Raw genomic sequence first — 21,402 nt, forward strand, 5'->3', positions numbered from 1 at the left:
AGGAGAGAAAAGAATATTACAGCACACAGAATCAAAGCTTTTAAACATATATTTCTGTTCTCAGGGAAAGTTTAGTGACTCATAGATTAAAACAATCAAAACTGCAGTGTTTAATCTCACTTCTTTCATTCCCCAGAAGTAATTCCTTCCTTTAAAAAAAATCTATTTCCTGGAAGGATAGATGGTATTTATCTTAATAGGTATGGTTATTTCTCTTAATGGGTTATATAGTAACTCACTCAGATCATTTGATTCTCAATTGTGTTAAAGGTGTCCAGGGGCACCCTGAGAGCCATGTCCCCCCTGAATGCATGAGAGGAGCTGCTTTGATCTGGATCATTCAGTAAAAGGTAAATATTGACTGTAAAGTTTTTTCCCAGAAACATTTATGGACTGTTGAACATAGGACAACTCCAAATGGAACAATGACATTCTAGTAAACCACAAGATGGTATTTTATAGAGAGACAACCATCATAAACTTTATTACACTGGTTTCCACAAGGAAAGCATTATGCCAATCAGCTGCACGAAATCCAAGGTCATCTGTCAGGGAACTATTTAGAAATGATTAACTCTTTTCTTTATTATCCCAGGTATGCATTATCTCACACTGTTCCTAAGAGACCTCCATTGTGACTGGCTGATTACAGATATGTACTTTTGTGCTGATTTTCATGGGTTTTTCAAGTTGATCGAAATGGACATCTTCTTATAATTCATTAATTATTTTACATGTTTAAATTATTTTCTATATTTCATGGTACAGATTAAGAAAATCAATTCCTTAATTTTCTGTACCTTCTTCTTTTTAAAATGTGTCTCTATGTGTTATTTGTGTGTGCGTGTGCCCTCACACATGTAGACACATATACACATGTCATACATACATGCATGCAGTGGTGCCTATGTGGAGGTCAGAGGACACCTTTCAGAAGACTGTTGTCTCCTTCAGTAGAGGACTCAGAGGCAAACTTACAAGCTAATTTTTGCCAAAGGTGTGATAAACACAAGGTAGGCAAAAGCCTACTCAATAAACGATTAGTCAAAACTGGGTATCAACTTGAAGTAAAAAGAAATTAGATCTCTATCATTCATCTTACATGAAAAAAAAATCAATTTAAAAAGGAACAAAAACCTTAACTTAAAATCTCAAATGTTGAACTTGCTAGAAGAAAATACACAGAGACAACTTGAGGATATAGGCATAGACACAGATATTTTGAAAATAACCCCATGACACAGGAAGACACACAAACGATTCACACAAAGGAGTAGATGAAAATTAAAGGTTCTGCATGGAAGGCAAACTATAATCAAAGAGAAAAGACAGCCTACAGAGCAAAAGGAAATTTTTGTCAGATGTACTTTAGACAAGAAGTTAATACCAAAAAATATGTAAAGAGCTGAAAAAATTATCTACCCCACCAAAAACAAGTACAGGTTAATGTGAAGTTCTCAAAAGAAATACAAATGAGTAATTCTTAAAGAGAGTTTTTACTAATCCTCACTTGTGGAAAATGTAAATTAAAACTACTTTGAGAGTTTATCTCACCTCATTTAGAATGGTTATTATTAAAAAGAAAATGAAGTTAACAAATACTGTTACGGATGTTGAGAGATCAGAAGGTTATTTCAGTTTTCCTGCAAGTAGAAGCTGGTGTAGCCACTGTGGAAATGATTCTTAAGTGTCTAAATAAGATAAAAATTAGAAGCACCATATGACAGAGCTGTATCACTCCTGCCACAAAGATGCTTACACATGCATGTGTATTGTTGTTCTATTAATGATAGTAAAAAATGCAATAGCCACTATGTCCATCAATAGATGAAATACTGAAAACATGGTACACACACAATGGAATGTTATTTAGCCCGGAAGAAAAAACAAGTTATAAAACTTGCAGAAAACCCGACGGAACTGTTAAATATTATATTAAGTGAAGTAAGTCGTGGTTGGAAGAAAAATACTGCACAATCTTTACATGTGGACTTCGTTTCTAATTCTTATCTATACACATTTTTGAGGGCGTTGAGTGTCGGTAGAGATCAGGAAACTAGAAAGGGGACTATTGTGTAAGGAGCAGAGCCTTTAAACAAGAGGTCATGGAGGGTAATACAACACATGTGATATAAAAATAGAGAAAACCGCTGTGGAGTGCTGGACTGTGAAAGGCAGTCTGTGTTCTGGTTGAGCAAGGCTTACTCTGGAGACCCAGTACAAAATTCTACAAGGGACGGAACCATGAGCTACGCTCCCAGACACTAGGCTCCTGACACCAGGAACCCTCAACTCCACAATCCTGGGGCCATCAGTCATGTAGGGCAATGCTCCAAGCTCCTGGTATTCTGGCTGGACTCCACCCCAACAGTTACCTGGCTACAAGCAGGTATGCCCTGCCCCACGGTTACCGGGTAACAGCAAGGTAGCCCAGCTTACTATAAAAGGAGCTGCTTGCCTCCTTCCTTGTTCTCTTACCCCCTTGTTTTTACTCTTGCTCCCTTGTTCCTCCTCTCTCCCTTCCCTTCCCCCCTCTCTCCACGTGGCCATGGCTGGCCTCTGCTTCTCTATTCTTCTTCCTCTCTCTGCCTTTCTACAATAAATGCCTTAAAACCATAGGCTGCCTCCTTTCATCTAGACTTGCTGTGTTGGAGCAATGAAATAGGCCTTCCCCTAAAGAGCCAGGTCTAATCTCCTGCAGGAAGGCTTCTCAGCGTTTCCAGCCACCAAGGACTCTCACACCAGCTAGGGAACCACCCAGGGCCTCCCCACCCTGTCTCTCCCCCCCCACCCCCCGGGCCACTGCCGCCCCGGGGGTTGGAGGGAACCTCTTAGCAGCTGTTCAGAGGTATCCTGTAACCATCCTGCAATGCTCAAGAGCTAGAACCTGTCATCCCAGGCCTCCATAAGGCCCAGGGACCATGGGCTGTTCCCCTCTGCAGACTGGGTTCCCTGTGGCTTCTCACAGCCTGACGCCCAACTGGCAGCATGGGGGCACACCCAGTCCAACTTCCGTGATCGTCTACCCAGTGCTCCCAACCTCTGACTGGACATGGGTCATCTCTCCCCACCCCCACCTTTATTTCCCTACGTCCTGCACCCAACAGTGGAGAAGGGGTCCATGTGGGCAGGAGGCCATAGAGATGAGGAAGAAGCATATGGGGAGAGGCAACCACCTGAAACTATTTGTGAAAATTCCTTATGGAAATCTGGTTTTCACTATGCTAATTTAAAGAAGGCCAAGAATAAGGGCTGTTCAAGCTGCTATAAATAAGACAACGATGATTGCCCAGCCCTAAAGAACATTTTCTCCTAAGACTTCTGAAGCACCTTGAGTAGGGAAAGAATGCAGGAGCCAGAGATAGGAAGAAGAGCATGAATCTTCTGGGCATGACACATCCGTGGAATGCTGAATTCACAGCAGAGGAATTCCCCATGCTGAACTTACACAGTGGGATCTCCATACAACATGGATGGGGTAGATCACAGGGTTCTGCACTATGCTGAACCAACAGGATATGTGCTGTGCTAGAAGACTTAGTTTCATTGTCTTTGTTGGTCTACCCTCTGGTGAGCCAAGATAGCTCTGTTTTAACTCATAGGGTTACCAACAAAAAGACAAACATCTAATAAAAGGGCTTGTAGGAAGTAGAGGGGGGTGAGATGTAGGAAAGACATAAGAGAAGGTAAGAGTAATTAGACTACATACATAAGAGATTTTCAAACAAAAAACCATAATTGATCAAAACCTAAAAGCTGAAGAAGAAATAATAAATGCAACAAAAATGGAAGTGCTAAAACAAACACTGTGATGCATAGTTATTTCAGAATTCAGAAGTCATGCCTGTAGAGACGATCCTCAACATATCGCAAGACCATGACACAGAAAGAAAAATGAGAGAGAGGAAGAGAAATAAATTAAATAACTTAAAATGTGTTTGTGATATATTTTGAGTAAGATAATTTAAGTCTACCAGGACAATATATTTATATGTCTATTTCATATAAAGCAGAAGGCTTTAAAAAAAGAGAAGTAAAACTAAAAAGAAATCAAGTAAGAGCTATAGAATAATATCACTGATTATCCTTGTTAAATAATGGAAACCATGATAAGATGAATTTTGTTTTTTAAGTTATATATTTTTAAAGTAGAAAAAAAACTTGTGTGGATACTTACTTTTTGTAAGCAATGCATCTGAGAAAAACAGTGCATGCTCCAGAGGGAGATAGAGTTAAACAATGAGTGAGAAAAACAAATCCCATGTGAAACAGATTAAATAGACAGCATTAAAAATAAGGCTGTTAAGACAGCTAGACAAAAACTTCTAATATTAGGATATTGAGCCATTTTCTCATCTTTCTAAAAGAAAGATGCTATTGTTAACTCTTGCTTCAAGCTGTGCACTAACACAGAGAAGCAACCATTCCCAAAACTTTCATCTAGGGGATTTACACTCAGGTCTTCATTCTCACTAACCTGAAGTGAGGCATCAAAGAGGAGATTAAAGTCAGGAGGAGAACATAATCCTAACCCAAAGAGCACTGCCAGCTTGAGATGAACCATGCTAAAAGCAAAGCCCAACGGGAGATCACCACAAGATAAAAGGAACAAACAAAAAGCCTGCCCAATTTTCATTTTATCTCCAAGAACTTGATAGTGAAGGCCCAATCCTCTATGACTGCTAATATTGTCTGTCTGTCTATCTATCTATCTATCTATCTATCTATCTATCTATCTATCTATCTATCAATCATCTATCTGGTATTTACAACCAAATGTTCATATAAAACTCATGATTCTTGTTCTGTAGGCTTGCATGTGACTTAAGCACTGAAACTTATATGCCTATATTGCAATATGAATTGTCAAGACCACGATTAGTATAGATATTTTATATGGATATCAGATTTCTACCATTGCACATGTGATATTCAAAAGTGAATTAGTGAAAAGTGACACAAATACTTGATATTTAAGTTATTGTTATTGCTAAAATTGTAATTCTATTGAATTATGTGAGGAATACCATTAAAAATACACTCTGATCCAGGCATTGCTGTCCATTTCTTTAAACCCCTGCTGTCTGGAGACTGAGGCAAGGGAATCAAGGGTTTGGGGTCAGCCTCCATTACACAATAAAATCCCATTATATGTAAATATATCATATTTGTGAGGCTCACACAAATATTTCCAATCATATATGCACATCCTAATTCTCAAGTACTGTAAGCCCAACAAATATATGAGTTGATTAAACATATTGAGAAACAAGGTATTCTCTACACACTGAGATGTGTGATTAGAAACACACATAGTCTTCAATACAATTTCTGTCAGGAATATCACCACATTTTGAATGTAAATCATTTTAGCTGTTATGGAAATTCTCATGGAATTACTAAACAATGAAAAATGTGGGGCTAGACAGGTGGATGTCTCTGTGGTTATGATCACTGGCTCCTATTCCAAAGGACCTTGGAGCAGTTCTAAGCACAAGGCCACTAAATCACTATCCAGTTCTGGGAACCAAAACCTTATTCTGGCCTCTCTGAACAGAGAATTCACATTGGTGCCCGAACAGACATTCATACAGGCAGCACACTCATACATATAAAATAATAAGATTATAAAAATAAAACTCAAAACCAGAACTAGCACATGAAACAGCCACACTACTTTTGGTCTGCACTGTTAGCATTTTGCCTAGGCTCCACCTCACAGTTACCAGGCAACAGCCAGGTGTGCCTGACTCACTATAAAAGGGGCTGCTTGTCCCCTCCGGCTCTCTCTTGCCTTCTTGCTCTCACTGTGTCTTCTTGCCCCTTTCCTTTTCTCCCCATTCCCTTCCTCCCTCTCTCTCCATGTGCTCATGGCCAGCCTCAATTCCTCTATTCTCTGTCTCTGTCTGTCTGTCTGTCTGTCTGTCTGTCTGTCTCTCTCTCTCTCTCTCTCTCTCTCTCTCTCTCTCTCTCTCTCTCTTTCTCTCTCTCTGCCTTTCTCTGTCTATACTGCTCTCTCAACTCCCCTCCGCATGCCCTGAATAAACTCTATACTATACCATCATGTGGCTGGTCCCTCAATGGGAAAGGCTGCCTCAGGTTCCTTCCTTGAGTTCCTGCAGTGAATTACCCTCAGTGATGAAGTGCACAGAGAAAATGAATTATGGGGATTTTTCTATAAAAATAGCACCATGCCTAAGAAAATAAAATCACTTAACAATAGCTAAATTTACATGAAAGAAAAAGAAATCACACTTTGGTCCTGCTTCCTGAAGTGTCTACTGGTCCATGGAGCCTACTCAGGAACTTTTTTAAAAAAAAAGCCATGAAAGGTAAAGAGTATAACTGTTGTTGGTTAAGACCAGTGTCAAGCTAGTTAGACTAAGAAAATAATGAAACACCAAGGGAACTATAAGAAAAGAATAGTCTTCCCATGGATGTTTCTTACAGTGAGCATATCCTGTAGCTGACATAGCAATTATTCAAAAGCACTAAGAGCAATCACCAAGCCTGTCTTGAAACTACAATTGAATGATTTTCCCGGAATCTGATGCTACTGTGATGAAAGATGTCTGTAAAAACATATAAGACAGATGTCTCCTTCCTTTTAGTACTTTCTCATTCACAGTAAAGCAAATTATATCCAATGGCACCTTTCCAATACATTCTAATACCTGCATTAAGTGATCTTAACTTCTGTGAACCTGGGGTTTAAAACAAGATGTATTTTGTGATTAATTTTTTCCTTCTAATTCCCAGAGCCATACAAGAAATTTTCTGCATTGTAGGAGTGCTCAATATCACGAGGTATTGAAAAGAAAAGTATTCATCACCCAAACCACTGTGCACTTCATCCCTACTTTTTGCAACTCTTTTTGTTTTCATTAAAACACCTTTACTATCATATATAAGACAGAGTATAAAATAAGCCTAATTTTTATTTCCCCCATTTTTCTTTCTTTTTCTTCTTTTTACAAATAAGAACCAACGTTTGTAACTTTGAAACATCTACTAGCAGGATCAAAACCTATCACTATAACTAGATTCAAGTCTCATACATTCTAAGGAAAGACAATGAGACCAATCACTCACCCAAAATGAAAATTTTTACAGCAACTTGCTAGTATCAATTCCTTAAAATACATAGGAGCAATATTTCAACATTTGGAATTTAATGAAGATCTATAAAAAGTTGACTTTGAGTGCCACTTCAGTGAATTTTCTACTTGGTATAAAAATGAGGGCATTTATTGATATATACACTTCAGAATCAAGTACTGGAAAAGTTCAAATTAAAAATGGGAGGGGGTGATATGTTAGGATCAAAGGCAAGATCACATGTAATAGTAATCAAATAAATATAGATAATTTGACTCAAATCATTGATAAAGCCCAAATAAAGAGCAGAGTTCTTCCTCTTGTACTCCTCACTTAAGAAGGCATTAATGGCCTGGTACACACTAATGGGAAAGGTACCTTGCATTGCATCTAGCTGGTGATATCCAATAGTCGCAGCAAGAATACCTCCCACCATCAATCCATTCCTACATATAAAGTGGGGAAGAAGAATACCTTGAAAATACATGGCCTATTTCCCAGGAAAATCTGAAATACAATTTTGGTGTGTCTTTCAAAGTGTATAAGAAACAGAACATTTATTTTTTTTTCTATGTTAGAATTGACAAGGGTGACAGAGTTTTTGAGAACATGACATCATATATTTTAGGTTTGGGAGTCTACTTTCTTCTTTATTATTATTATTATTATTATTATTATTATTATTATTATTATTATTATTAGTTTTTTGAGACAGGGTTTCTCTGTGTAGCCCTGGCGTCCTGGAACTCACTCTGTAGACCAGGCTGGCCTCGAACTCAGAAATCCACCTGCCTTTGCCTCCCAAGTGCTGGGATTAAAAGCATGCTCCACTACACCCGGCAGGAGTCTATTTTCCTCACCAAAGTGATAAAACAATGTGTCAATAAAATGTGAGAAATTTAGACAAAAGTATTTTCATTAGTACTTTTCCATTGTAGGTCAATTGGGAGGTGTAAGGGAATAATTTACAGGAAGTCACTGGGTACCAGGGCTGTTCATAAGGCCATATGTAAGAAACCATCTAAAATAGCCTCAAAGACATGTTCTGGCCAAATTGCTTCTATTGCCAGAGCAACTATGTTCTTGAACCCCGGCATGTAAATGAAAATATTTCCCATAACCTCACTACCATCTGCCTTAATGCATAAGCACAGATGTGCAGGGAGCCATGATAGACCATCAAACCTGTCCCAGAGTATGACAACTTCTCAGTTGAAGAATAGTAAATTTAAAAGATCATCAGAACGGCTGTCACAGTAAGCAAGTGGGAATGACTTTAGGACCATGGTGTATCATATCACTCACAGTTAGTATTTAAGGCAGATGCTAAACCAACTGTTAAAAGACCATGGCACTGTTTTGTTAAGTGTTCCTTTACAGAAACATTAGTGCAAGACAGGAAAATACAGAACAACAACAACAACAACAAAAAACAAACAGCAACAACAACAACAACAACAACAAAAAGACTTCTAAACAGATGGAAAGCAAGCTATGTAGAATTGCTGTGACCTTGTGGAATAACTCAAGGAGGGGCCTTACATCATAAGGCAAAAAGATAAGCAGATAAGCAATAATTTGCTTTGCTTTAACTTATCTTGTGCTAGGCGGAGGAAATGTACTGTATGAAGTTCTTTATAAATTAACTAGTTCAACTCATTTGCTCAACACCTATTTATGCAATCAACTCCCCACAACAAGATGACGACAATTAGATAATGATATTAGATAGTGATAGATTGGCATGGAAAAGAGAGAGGCAATGAGTTTACCTTTATGACAAGAACAGAGATGGCTAGAATTTACTAGAGATCATCTTCACTATGACTGAGTTTATCCATGCTTATTCTTGCTTGTAAAATGGAACCAAAAGGATCTAAGCTGGGAAATGTCACATTATAGCAAGTGGAAGGTAAGGAGCTATATAGGAAGCAAAATCAAACCCATATAGAATTCAGGAGAAAAGGGTTGAACAGTCTAAATGTTTCAAACACACAGGCTGCTGAAAGGTCCTTTGTTTTCCTGCAGTGTCTATTCACTCATGCACCTCTAATAGCTCCCTTTAAATAAAGGAAGCTGGTTGTTTCACAACAACAAAGTCTACAGGAAAAATAAGGCCAAGAAAGGGTTGTTAGCACAAAGAGGGACAGTGTAAGGAGTCCATGGGTGTAGGGCCAGAGAGGAATGAAAGTGGAGGAGGAAGTTTATCTGGAGGAATTAACCCAGATTAAGGCAATCTTTGTAATAACAGGCATCCCAATGCTATTGGTATGTTGAAGCTTCTTCAGTCAACATTGGGCTCAAGACTAGCACTTAAGATGCATCTACTACTCAATAGACATCACCATTTATGAGACACAAACCAGGACCTAGTACAGTTTATTTGCTTTTTAACCTTATTTTGAAAGTCAAATTAACTTGTGTTTATCAAATTAAACTTGATCATTTTGGAAAGTATAATTATATTTACAAATCTAATTGCATTTATACATATAAATAAGATAAATTTACTACAAGGTTTCCTTTATATTATGCTGACTTTATAAGCTTACAAGACACTTTATAGTTTATTAACTGTAGACTCTAGCAAAACTTCTAATAACTCATTATTCTTTTAGTACATCTGCTGCAGTAACTGAGCACTTGTCTCTTACCAATTTAGAAATAACAGAAATATACTTAAGACTATTAGAAAATCAGACAAGGAAAAGGCGCAAGCTGCTTCTTTCCAGTAAAGTTTGATTGTTTTCTACTTTAAATGCTATGTGCTCAGCCTCCAGGAGGATCCCACAGTGGACAATTTCTGTATACAAATGTGTTTCTTTTCTTTCCTATCTCTCGATTCAGGGTCTACCTTTACTTCTGTAGGGAGAATAAACACGAGGCAGACACCTGAGTTCTTATAATAATCCTGACTCAGTTCATAGCAGCAGAAGAAGCAGTAATGTGTGCTCCTTCCCTCCCTTCAGGCTGTGTGGTCATCCCACTCTCAGAGCCAGACCACATTCTAACCTCAGCTTCTCACCTAGCATCTCCCAGAGGGCCTGGCTTACATGAACATCTTTTCAAGTCTACTCTAACAGACAGCCCAGAAATAGCATATTGAATTGTATCAGATTGGCATTGCTGAAGGGTGAACTGAAAACATATTCCTGGCAGTTCAGAGGAAGCATTTAACCTAGTAAATCATCTATGCCATGCTGTCACCTATGCCTCTTGTCTGACCAGAAATTGGTGTCATTATAGTCTTGCTGTCTTCACTCCCTGCTTTCATTAGAACATGTAAAAGCTGAAAATAAATTTATTACTCAAATTCAGTGAGCCTCACCTGGAATAACCTCTTGTCTTAGTTTTCATGTCATAGAAAATAGTGAATTAAAACGAAATGGCAAATTTACAAAACAGTGATGAGGCTTTCAAAAAAGATTAATTTTTTGAGAAAACATATTCATACAAAATTATTAGCCATGAGTTGATTAGATATGAAAATATCCCAGACATGTTATTCCAAGATCTAATAACAATAATCATAAAGATTTTAAAGCACTCTAAGTCAGAAATGCAGGCCCAGCACAGTTGCATGCAGTTACATATAATATGATAAATTTGAGATTTTCATTGTTTTATTAGTTTTTAAGGCAGATTGTTTTTTATTTTCAACGAGGTGATACAATACTTAGCTGATTTCTCAAAGAAGAAATTAGAATGACATTGGCAAAACATACAATAATTCGGATGTTCAGACAATATGATACAAAATCAAATTCTACTCTATAAAATGGGTCATTTTTAAAAACTTGCTGAAAGGGTTTGTTGATGGTCTTGAATTGAAATAGAGAAAAGACTGCCACCTTTTCCAGATGTTTTCATGGAAAGGTTAAGGTAATAGATTTTAATTTTCAAGAACTAGATATCAAACAAACTCACTCCTCAATTCATACACACAGACCATGTTGGGAATAGTTCCAATAGCTGAATCTCGGTCACAGAAAACCCTCTGTAACATTTCAACTTACAGCTGTGCTAACAGCTACGCAATGAACAGTTTAACTCACAGAATCCATATAGAAAGCCCCATGAGAAGTCAGTCTCCAACCTGGAAATACACTCAAATATAAGTGGTTACATCCATAAAGTGTTCTGTCTGCCTAGAGCAATTAACATTAATTTGCTACTGAAATTTTCTATTTCTTTCTGAAATCATTTCTATATTTGCAACAAAGTAATAGTGCATTGATTTCATTCCCCTTCTTGAGCTGTCTCAATAACAAGGATTTCCAAGGGAAAGTCCACAGGCTATAGTAAAGCAAGACAACAGAGAGGCAAGGAAGATGCAACTACAAATCCATTCCAATTCTCCCTTCAGTGAGAGAAGAATTTGTGTGCACAAATGCTTCAATTTGTATAACCTAGAGACTACAAGCTGTTCTCCTTTTGTGGATTTGTTTAACAAGATAAGCTTTTCCATCTCCTAAACATAAGATACAGATATGCCAGATTATAAAATGTGATGAATTCTAAAAGTCCCTTGAGGGATAAAATTAAATGTTAGTTCATGACAAATATTAAAACTTCATTAATAACACAGTCAAATTTCAGAAGTTCAAAATAGATAATGGAAGAAAATAATCTAGATAAATAAATGAGCATGTCAAACAAGGGTGGCTAATACAGATAAATAGATTATAGATAAAGTTAAGATGATGATATAGATAGATGATTAATAAATGATGACATTTATTTATAAATATTTATTTATAAATAGATGACATACATGGTCAATAACTGATAGATAATAAATAACATATGAGGTATACAAGATAGATGATAATCATTGACAGATACATGGTTTGTAGGTGGGAAATGATAGATTAATCAGATTAGATGATACAATGTAGATAGGTTGATATATTTGATAAAGACAGACTATACGTGATAAATAAATGAAAAATGTCTGGTACACAGTTGATAAATTAGATGATGGAAGACAGATATATAATAGATGATAGATGGATAAATTGACAGATATTTGCTTTCATAATGTCTGAGGTTCTTTAATATTAAGAGTAATCAACATGCAATTACATGACATGATACATATGTATATATCTATACCTATCTATATGTATATATATACATATATATATATATATATATATACATACATATATATGTATATCAGTGAGTGTCCATATATCACTGCAATAGACCTGAACTTTTCAAAGTTTATTTATCAACTATAGACACAGATATAGGTTGCAAAGAACGAACATACTGTTTTAGTAATCTGTCACAAGCTTCAATCAATCCCTCAGCAGCAGCAAGAAGAGCACTAGATCTCAGAATAATGCCTTACGCTGCTCTTCAAAATTGTTCTGGAATGCTCAAGATAAAATCTTGACCTATAAATGGAACTTTTCTTTCATTTTACTGTTAATAGGGAGGATTCAGACAGTGGATAAATTCTTCACAGTACTTTATCTCAAGCGCAAATAAAAATGCAAAGGTATGCCTTCTCTTTACAACCTGCAGTCATTGTGATACATGGATTCAAATGTCAAGAATATATTTCTTTTTGAAATGTTCATGAAGGAATGCAGGATCTCTTCTCCATCCTGCCACTGCCTGTATAGTGTATAAATCACAGAGAATGGATAGGATGTCTAAATTTGTGATTTTAATAGTCATCCAGGTGTGACCAACCTTTTGACATTGTTCTACATGTTTGTAAACTATAGTATGAATGCTCAAATACCGGACAATCGAATTAGCAAAATTGAATCAAATATCTATCATCTATCTATCTATCTATCTATCTATCTATCTATCTATCTATCTATCTATCTATCTATTTATCTATCCATCTACCTACCTACCTACCTACCTTATATTGATTTAAGTTATTTGGAGTATTGTATTCTACCACATTCATAGCTCTCAGGCCACAAGATGCTTCTGGTTTTTCAAGTAGAAGGTTAGCTAAATTACAACTATAGTATAATGATTTTTTTCTTTAAAAATTGTGTTTTTAAAACTCAGTGTCTGAAATATTCAAAAAGTTGAAAAACTAAGATAAAAGCACCAGAATACTGCTGGTACACCATATTGACTTTAACTGTTTCCTAAACTACTTGTCAGTCTCAAAACCATGACTATGCCAATATATTGCTGCATTGAAAAAAAAAAACAAAAACAAAATTCCATAAAAGGAAATTCAGTACAGAACCATATTCTCCAATAAGAGATTGGGGCAATAAGATTCTGATTTCCTATGTGTGATAAGATAATAATAGCATTTCCCTCAAGCATTAGTCAATTACAAGATTAATAAATGAGTTTTGTTTATAAAAGATATTATAGACTAAGTATCCCAGCTACCAATTCCCATTCCTTACTCTTACAAAGGTTTAATGTAAATCTATATCCTAAAAACATACATAACTGTACTTTTCCAATGTTTTCTGAATAATATTTTCTTTAGGGTTTTAAAATGAAATATTTTTGAAAGGCTTTCCTCAGTCCACAGCTTGATTTGCCAACATGTTAATAAGGTATTTTGAAGAAAACTCTTTAAATCTATTGATATCCAAGTTTTTGATATATTCATAAAGTAAGCTAGATTTTGTGGTTGTATCCTAGAAATTTATCCTGGAAAAAATTTGCTGGAGAGATGGCTCAGTGCTTAAGAACACTGTCTTCGGGTCTGGTGAGATGGCTCAGCGGTTAAGAGCACTGACTGCTCTTCCGAAGGTCCTGAGTTTAAATCACAGCAACCACATGGTAGCTCACTACCATCAGGAATGAGATCTGACGCCCTCTTCTGGTGTGTCTAAAGTTAGCTACAGTGACTTATATATAAGAACACTGTCTTCTCTTCCAGATGACTTGATTTCAATTCCCTGGAACTAAATGGTGGTTCACAATGTCATGGAACCTCAGTTCCAGGGGACCTAACATCTTCTTCTGGCTTCTGTGGGCACTGGGCATGAATGTGGTTTGCAGATGTATATGCAGGCAAAACAGCCATAACCAAAAAGTTAATAATAAAAATAAGATTGAGCCAAATTAAAATAAAACCCTTCTTTAATAATATTTCTTTAAGAATGTATAGTGCTGCAGTTTGCATTTAGGTCAATGAAGTTATTTCTTGTCTGGTATAAGCTAGAAATCAATTTTCTGCATTGTATACTCTCATTTTCTCTTAGCACTAATGTTTGAAAATCTAGTAAATGAATTTAAAATAAAAACCTGTGACATTTGCAACAAAAACATTCAGCAACAAAGAGGAATAAATTATTGATTATATAACAACACATATATGAACAGGGAGAGGTATCATACATAAGCCAGGTAAATGTCATATGAACTCATTTATATAAAATTCTATGGGAAAAATCAATGTATACTAATAGAAAGTAGACCAGAGGTTGCCTACAAAGTGTACTGGGTTCCAAGCTATGAAAGGGTCAGCATAGAAGGATCAAAAGAATGATGAGGTCTTACCAAATTCATATATATGCCAAATGTATTAAACATTAACTCTCAAATATATTTAGCTCATTACATATCATTTAAATTTCAAAAAGTACATACATACACATAAACGTATGTGTGTGTGTGTGTGTCTGCATGTATATATGCATTTCAGCTAGTGTTCTAGTGCTGTTAAGAGGCAGATGACCACAGCAACTCTTAGAAAGTATTTAATTGGGGTTTGTTTACAGTTTCAGAGGTTTAATCCGTTATCTTGATGGTCAGGGGCATGGCAGCACACAGGCAGACATGATGCTAAAGAAGCCGCTTAGAGTTCCAGATCTGCAGACTCAGGAAGAGAGAGCTGCTGAGCCTGGCTTGGGAAGCCCCCAGCCACATACTTCCTCCAGCAAGGACACACATATTTCAATAGGCTACACTTCCTAGACCTTCTCAAGTAGCACCACTTCCTGATGACTATGCATTTAAATATATTAGCCTGGGTTTGGATTTTTATTCAAATGATTTCCATATGCACTGTATAACATATACCTATGAAAAACTTACCATAATTATTTCAATAGTTCTTTTTTAATTAAGAGGTAATACTCAACCAGGCCTGGTGACTGAAGTTTGTGATCACAGCTACTCTCTGGAGGCTGTGACAAGAGAACTCTAAGTACCAATTCTCCCTGGGCTACATGGTATATTAAGCATCCATCTGGGTAAACTTGTTAGAATTCAAGTCAAAATAAAAACTAAGATATATCCAGGGGTTAGCTAATTGGTAGAAATCTGAGCCAGTGTGCATCATATTCAATTCACTAATCTTCAAAAAGTGAACAAAACGTTAACATTCAAGTTATGTCACATTGTGAAGAAGCAGGAATCTCTAGAAAATTATGTTTATCCAAGTGAGTATGTAGATGTGTTGGTCAGTATATATTATATTTGCTTTTTAGAGGAAGAGGCTGGAAATGTTTTATTTAAAAAAATACTAGTATAAATACCCCTTAACCTATTAAACATATTTATTTTTCATATTTCATATTCTAGCAATATTAAACAATAAAGTTGAAGGATGTCATGAGACAAGCAAAATTAGTGTCAATGTTTTTACTGCACAAATATATTTCAATGCAAGTTAAGTATAAAGTTACTTAAAACATTGAAATAAAAACACAATAACATGAAATAATCGGACTATGACAATGAAATCTGTTCCTATTTAACAGAATTATGAGGTAGCCACACTGGGCTTCAGCACTAAAAACTGTAGTGAGGGCAGAAGTGTTACACAGAGAAACTCAAATTAGGCATTCTCTGCACAATGAATATTCACCCCCAAGCATTTCCATGTTCATCATTGACTGTACAAGCGTGACTTTTTGCTGAAATGGGGATGCCTATCATTTTCCTGTGAGAATCACATGTGCTCACTTATCAGACGATGAATTTGCTAACTGCTAAAAGCAACTTTCGGAGCTACACATTCTGTTTGACATGGATATGAAAGTTCTCAGCATGAACGCTCTTCCCAGAAACACTCCTAAAATGTTTCTCCCAGTACTGTATATGTTAAATATAAATACATACAAATTTGTTTGTAAATGTTTATAAAACTGTAACAGTCTTGACGTTAAAATCCTATAAAGGATCTAGCCACAAAGAGGAGGATAAGTAAAGAAAAAGATTTATCCTAACAGTTTACTTTCAGTAATTACAATCCTAAATTTGTAAGTACTTTTGAAAATACTTCAGATTCTCAAGAGGTGTTTGTGTTGTTGTTGCTGTTTGTTTGCTTGTTTGTTTTGGACAGTATATGAGATTATATGAGATGAATGGCATAAATGACAGGGGAGATTTATACTCATCAATGTTTTTACAAATAATACTAAGGAAAACCAAAATGTATTACAGAAATAGAAGGTTACAAGTCAGCAGCTGTTTATACAGAAAGAGGAAAAAAAGTTAAAAAATAAAAAAGCCAAAACAAAACAAGGCAAACTTTATGAAACTTCATGTACCTTAGGCCTTAGGACTAGTTGTGAAGGATAACAGATAAAACATGTGGGGGGTTATTAACTGGGGCTCAAAGGTAAGCTGGCATAAAATTAAATTAGCAATGCAAGAGAAATTGAAAATGCTTCCCCTGAAAAGAAATACGTGGGATGTAAAATGTGTATAACAGGTTTCATTCACAGGCGTGTACAGACTCTCTGGCTGGGGCATTGAATTGTTGTTTATTTCGTTTTTAGTTACCACTGCAGATATCTGAAGTGGGTTCTGGGCTGGGAAGACTCCTTATTCCGGTTTTGATGGATTTCTACCTCGAGAAAAAAGAGAGCCAAACATAGCATGTCCAGGTCCTTCCTGTGTCTACAGAGCTGAGCATCTCCTTTGGAGACATAGTTCTGAGATGAACAGTAAGAAAATGCTGCCAATCAAATGATATTGTTTTGATAATGGCCCCACTACAAATGAATTTAGTAAAACAAGCTAGCCTAGATAGTTGGCTTGCAATAGCTGTGTCTCCATTTCTAAGCAACATAAAATTTTAAAGCAGAGAACTGAGTAAACCAGGAGTAATTTCAATAGAGGCTTCTGGAGCATAGGATTGGACCATTCATGCTGGATCCTCAATGTGTTGCACAGAGCCTCAACCATGCTAAGTACACAGAATTACAGGACAAATGAACAAATGGGCAACACACTACTCTCATCCATTGCCAGCTGCAGAAATGATGAAATAGGAGAGAATGGAATTGTCAGACCATATTATCCTCTTTCTGGTGATCATTTCATGACCTAACAATGCTAAATGTTAATTTACTTACCCACAAAGTCTCCAGACTCAAACTTTCTGATATAGATGGTTCGACCACTTCAGTTTTGATGACTGTGGTGAATAAAAATATTTTACGCACTTTTGCAACTTCTCATATCTACCTAAATGCTATCTTCTTCAATTAGTCTTTCCAGGTTTCATGTTTTCCTAGTCATAAGCAATGTCACCCTTACCTAAATGACAATAGTGCATCAGTGATATAGAAAGGATGTTTCACTTTGGAGCAAGAAACATTAACCAGGAAAAAATGTGACAAAACAATGCAGAAGAAATGATTGAGGTGACTGCCTTTGTGTAGACTTGTTCTATTATTTCTGTAATGAAGATGATGGTACTGGTATACATCACCATGTGAAAGTTACTTAACACACAGCAAGGAAATCAACTACTTCAGTCAATCTCCTCCTTATCATTACCATCATCATCATCATCATCATCATCATCATCATCACTATTATCTTCCTAGACATCCTGCCCATTCTCAGTTTCAGATGAGTGAGGTATCAGCCCACATGATTTCATAATACTATAGGACATTTCATTCTTCACTAAGGAAATTCCAGTTTTCTGGTTTAAGAAAGCATTGCCTCCAACTTCTGGCAGCACATTGAGGAAAAAGGATGACAGCAGAGCCCAGGCAATGGTATCATGATACTTGAGAGGCATCTTTTGAGTGAATATATTTGTATTCATGTGTCATCGCCAGTGGGAATATGAGTTCTTAAAAGTCAAGAAACTTCTAATATGTTTAGTACGCAGTGAGTACTTAAAATGCCTTCCCAGTGAATGGATGACTCACCGAGCATTTAGGCTAGCAGCAATCAGATATTTTCCATGAAACTTCCCTCTTTCACAAATGAGGTCTGATGACCAAGCTAATTAGGTTCGCTTATTCATGAATGTGCAGATTTCAGAGTTCATTCTAGGACACTGTTTTTTTTTTTTTTTTTTAATGTGCGGTTCCATGAATTAATCCTTTCTGAAGACTAAGACATTAAGCAGTTGTCATTTTACTCTGAATAGATATTTAGAAGTCATACTCCTTCTCCATGAAAATCTTAGAAAACATTATAGTGGATTCTCCCAGAATGCACGACAGGGTGAAGGGCTGATAGTCTTATGCAATATATTAAAATTAAATCAGAAGCACTTTCTGTTTAAAACATTATAATTTAACCAATGATTTTTTATAAATCCAGTTGGTTATTTATTCAGAAAAATCTATCAAGTTCAAGTATATCGTACATTATGGAAGTGCTGCATTATGGCGAATTGCATTTATCAGCATCTTAGGGAGGATTTGCATATTGCAATTTGAAAAATACTAAGGTAGGACTCCCTCAGGGATATCATGAATACTGCAAAGTATGAATTCTTTCCTTCCTTTCTTCTTTCCTTCCTTCCTTCCTTCCTTCCTTCCTTCCTTCCTTCCTCTTTCCTTCTTCTAAGCAGTAAGGTCTCATGGCAGCAACAAGCTCCTCTATTAGCAGCAAAGAGCCTCCATCTCCCTACAACTCCGCATTCCTGCCACTCCTAAATCACCTTAAAAGACAACGGTGGTTATACTATTAGAGGCACTTGCCACTAAGCAGGTTTTGAACAATGGTTTTAAAAGGCAGATTCAAATGAGAGAACACATTAGATACTTTCTCCAGCTGGGTAAAGAAAGAATAATGTCATGTCCATGAGACATGACTTCTTTATACCTAGATTAACTTCAGCTTGTTCACAATCACATCACTAATTCTAGTGACTCTTGCACAAAAGGCAAACTTCTAATATAAAGCTGAGTTCTCCCACATGTTTCCTTTTAAAAGCAAGGGGGATCAGTTTTCTATAGAATTAAAACCTGCTAGTACCTCTAAACCTGCTAAAACCTCTGGTCATGTAGATTCTAGGAGCTTCTCAAATGTGTTAATATGCAGTTATTGTCCATCGAATGCCATTGAATGTCCATGTCATTACAACACTAGCATCATTCCATCACTATACTCAGTGTGTTTGCAAACTTGGCTTCAAACATGTCTCATCCTGAACAGCATTATGATGTGTGTTAGCATTGCTTTGTCTTCCATTTCAGAAAGTCTTGTCCCTCTATCCAGAAGCATCTCCTACCCAGAAGCACCCAACTTCATGGAGTTCACTTTAACTCACATGGGTACAATGCTGTCGATTTCCTCTTAAGAAGATTTCAAATCTGCTACTTGCTAAAGTCTTCACTCTTCCAGAAGAACAGGCTATGAGTATGCAGCAAAAGCAATATTGGCAGAAGGGGGTCCACAGTGCACCCCAAATTATATTAGGCAAGTAGAAACTCCCACTTAAAGTTATAAACATCTAGGAATAAAAATACAAATGCCTGCAGCTTTCTGCCAGAGAGACAGAGGGCAGAGGTTATCAGTCTGCTTTAGAGCAGCTTTTTTTTTCTCCATGGGGAAACACCTAGAAAAATAATCCATCCAATTATCACAAACCTCCCTTCCCCTTAGCAATCAGTCTGCCTTCTTAGTTTGGTAATGATTTATTTACAAAAGTGAAAATTAAAAAGCATTACACCTTACAATTTGGCTAGTCCCATTTTTTTCTTTCATTTAAAGTGAACAGCTATAAAATACCCTGAAAAAAAAACAACAACAGACTTTAAAATTCTCAACACTTAAAAATATTCCTTGAATAGAAATTTCTTGCATGACCTCTATCAAAGAAAATTGTTTAAGGTGGATCTTAATTTATAAAAATAGCTTACTAATGAAAAGTTCCAAAAACTTACTACTTGATTTATAAAATTTAATGTATAATACTCAATTAATGAAAACTAGCAAAACAGAATGTTTAGGTTATTTTCTAATATGTAAAAAACAGCTAAAGATTTGAGAAACATCAAGGGACAGAACTTTGTATTTATTTTGACACGAGGAAAACTGCCCATACTATGTCTTCTTGAAGCGACACACCAAGCAATTCACTTCTTAGCTGTTGTCACCACCGTCTTCCTCTTCTTCTTTCCCTCTTCCTCCTCCTCCTCCTCCTCCTCCTCCTTCTCCTCCTCCTCCTCCTCCTCCTCCTCCCCCTCCTCCTTATTCTTTCTCTTCCTCTTTTTTCTTTCTTTATTTGAAACAGGGTTTCCTCTGTGTACCCCTTGTTATCTTGGAATGTACTTTGTATACCAGGCAGGCCACAAAATCAGAGCTCTCCCTGCCTCTAAAGTCTGCAAGGCTGGGATTAATTCCCTTGCAAATTCCCTGCCATCTGGGATGAATCTATTTAAGGAGAAAATGGGCGGGCTACCCTAGGCATATGGCTCATGTTCAGTGCACACTGTCCCTCCCTGCATGAAAATTCCAGGGACAAAAAGGAGAGAGTTTTGCTTTTTGTTCCTGTATCAACACAAATCCAGAGTTTATTTTTGTGAGTAGAAACTCACTGTGCATAGGATGGCAGTTCAAAGAGCACTTTTGCTAAAGTATAATGTGTACTCTGATGATGTACCCCTTTGATGTGGACCCCTGCTCTCTTCTGTCTCTTTTTCCTCCAATGGTTTCCCTCCCATTGTCCAATGGCTCACCTTCTGCCTTCATGTCATACATTATTGCTTTTACTATGTTAAACATCCCATGCCTTTTATCCACAAGCCATGCCCTTTGCCTTAATTTTAGCAGAGCAACCCACTTTTATGAGATTGTATACAAAGCAATCTTTTCATTAAAAACCACCCATTAAAAAAAATGTACCACTGAAAACAAACAATATTTAATTCTAAAGACAATGCTTTAAATAAGCAAAATGCCCACAAAACAAACTAAAACTAAAACAGCAGCAGCAGCAGCAGCAGCAACAAAACCAAAAACTATTTAGACTGTATTTGACTGATATTCAGGACATCTTAGGTACATCCCTAGTACTTCACATAAACACAAACCAAAACAAAAAAACCCATACAAGTCTAAAATCAACTGTAAAATAGGATAAAACAGACAGAGTCA

The 21,402-nt window shown here is 36.5% G+C and overlaps 1 protein-coding gene across 47 annotated transcripts in view; it reads right to left on the minus strand.

The window, feature by feature from the left end:
- The window catches only part of Ptprd (protein tyrosine phosphatase receptor type D), a 2,240,535-nt gene that overhangs the window by 221,458 nt on the left and 1,997,675 nt on the right, over positions 1-21,402 (minus strand). The window lies entirely within an intron of this gene.

Source organism: Mastomys coucha, unplaced genomic scaffold, assembly GCF_008632895.1.
Source record: "Mastomys coucha isolate ucsf_1 unplaced genomic scaffold, UCSF_Mcou_1 pScaffold18, whole genome shotgun sequence".
In the NCBI taxonomy this organism is placed as follows: Eukaryota; Metazoa; Chordata; class Mammalia; order Rodentia; family Muridae; genus Mastomys; species Mastomys coucha.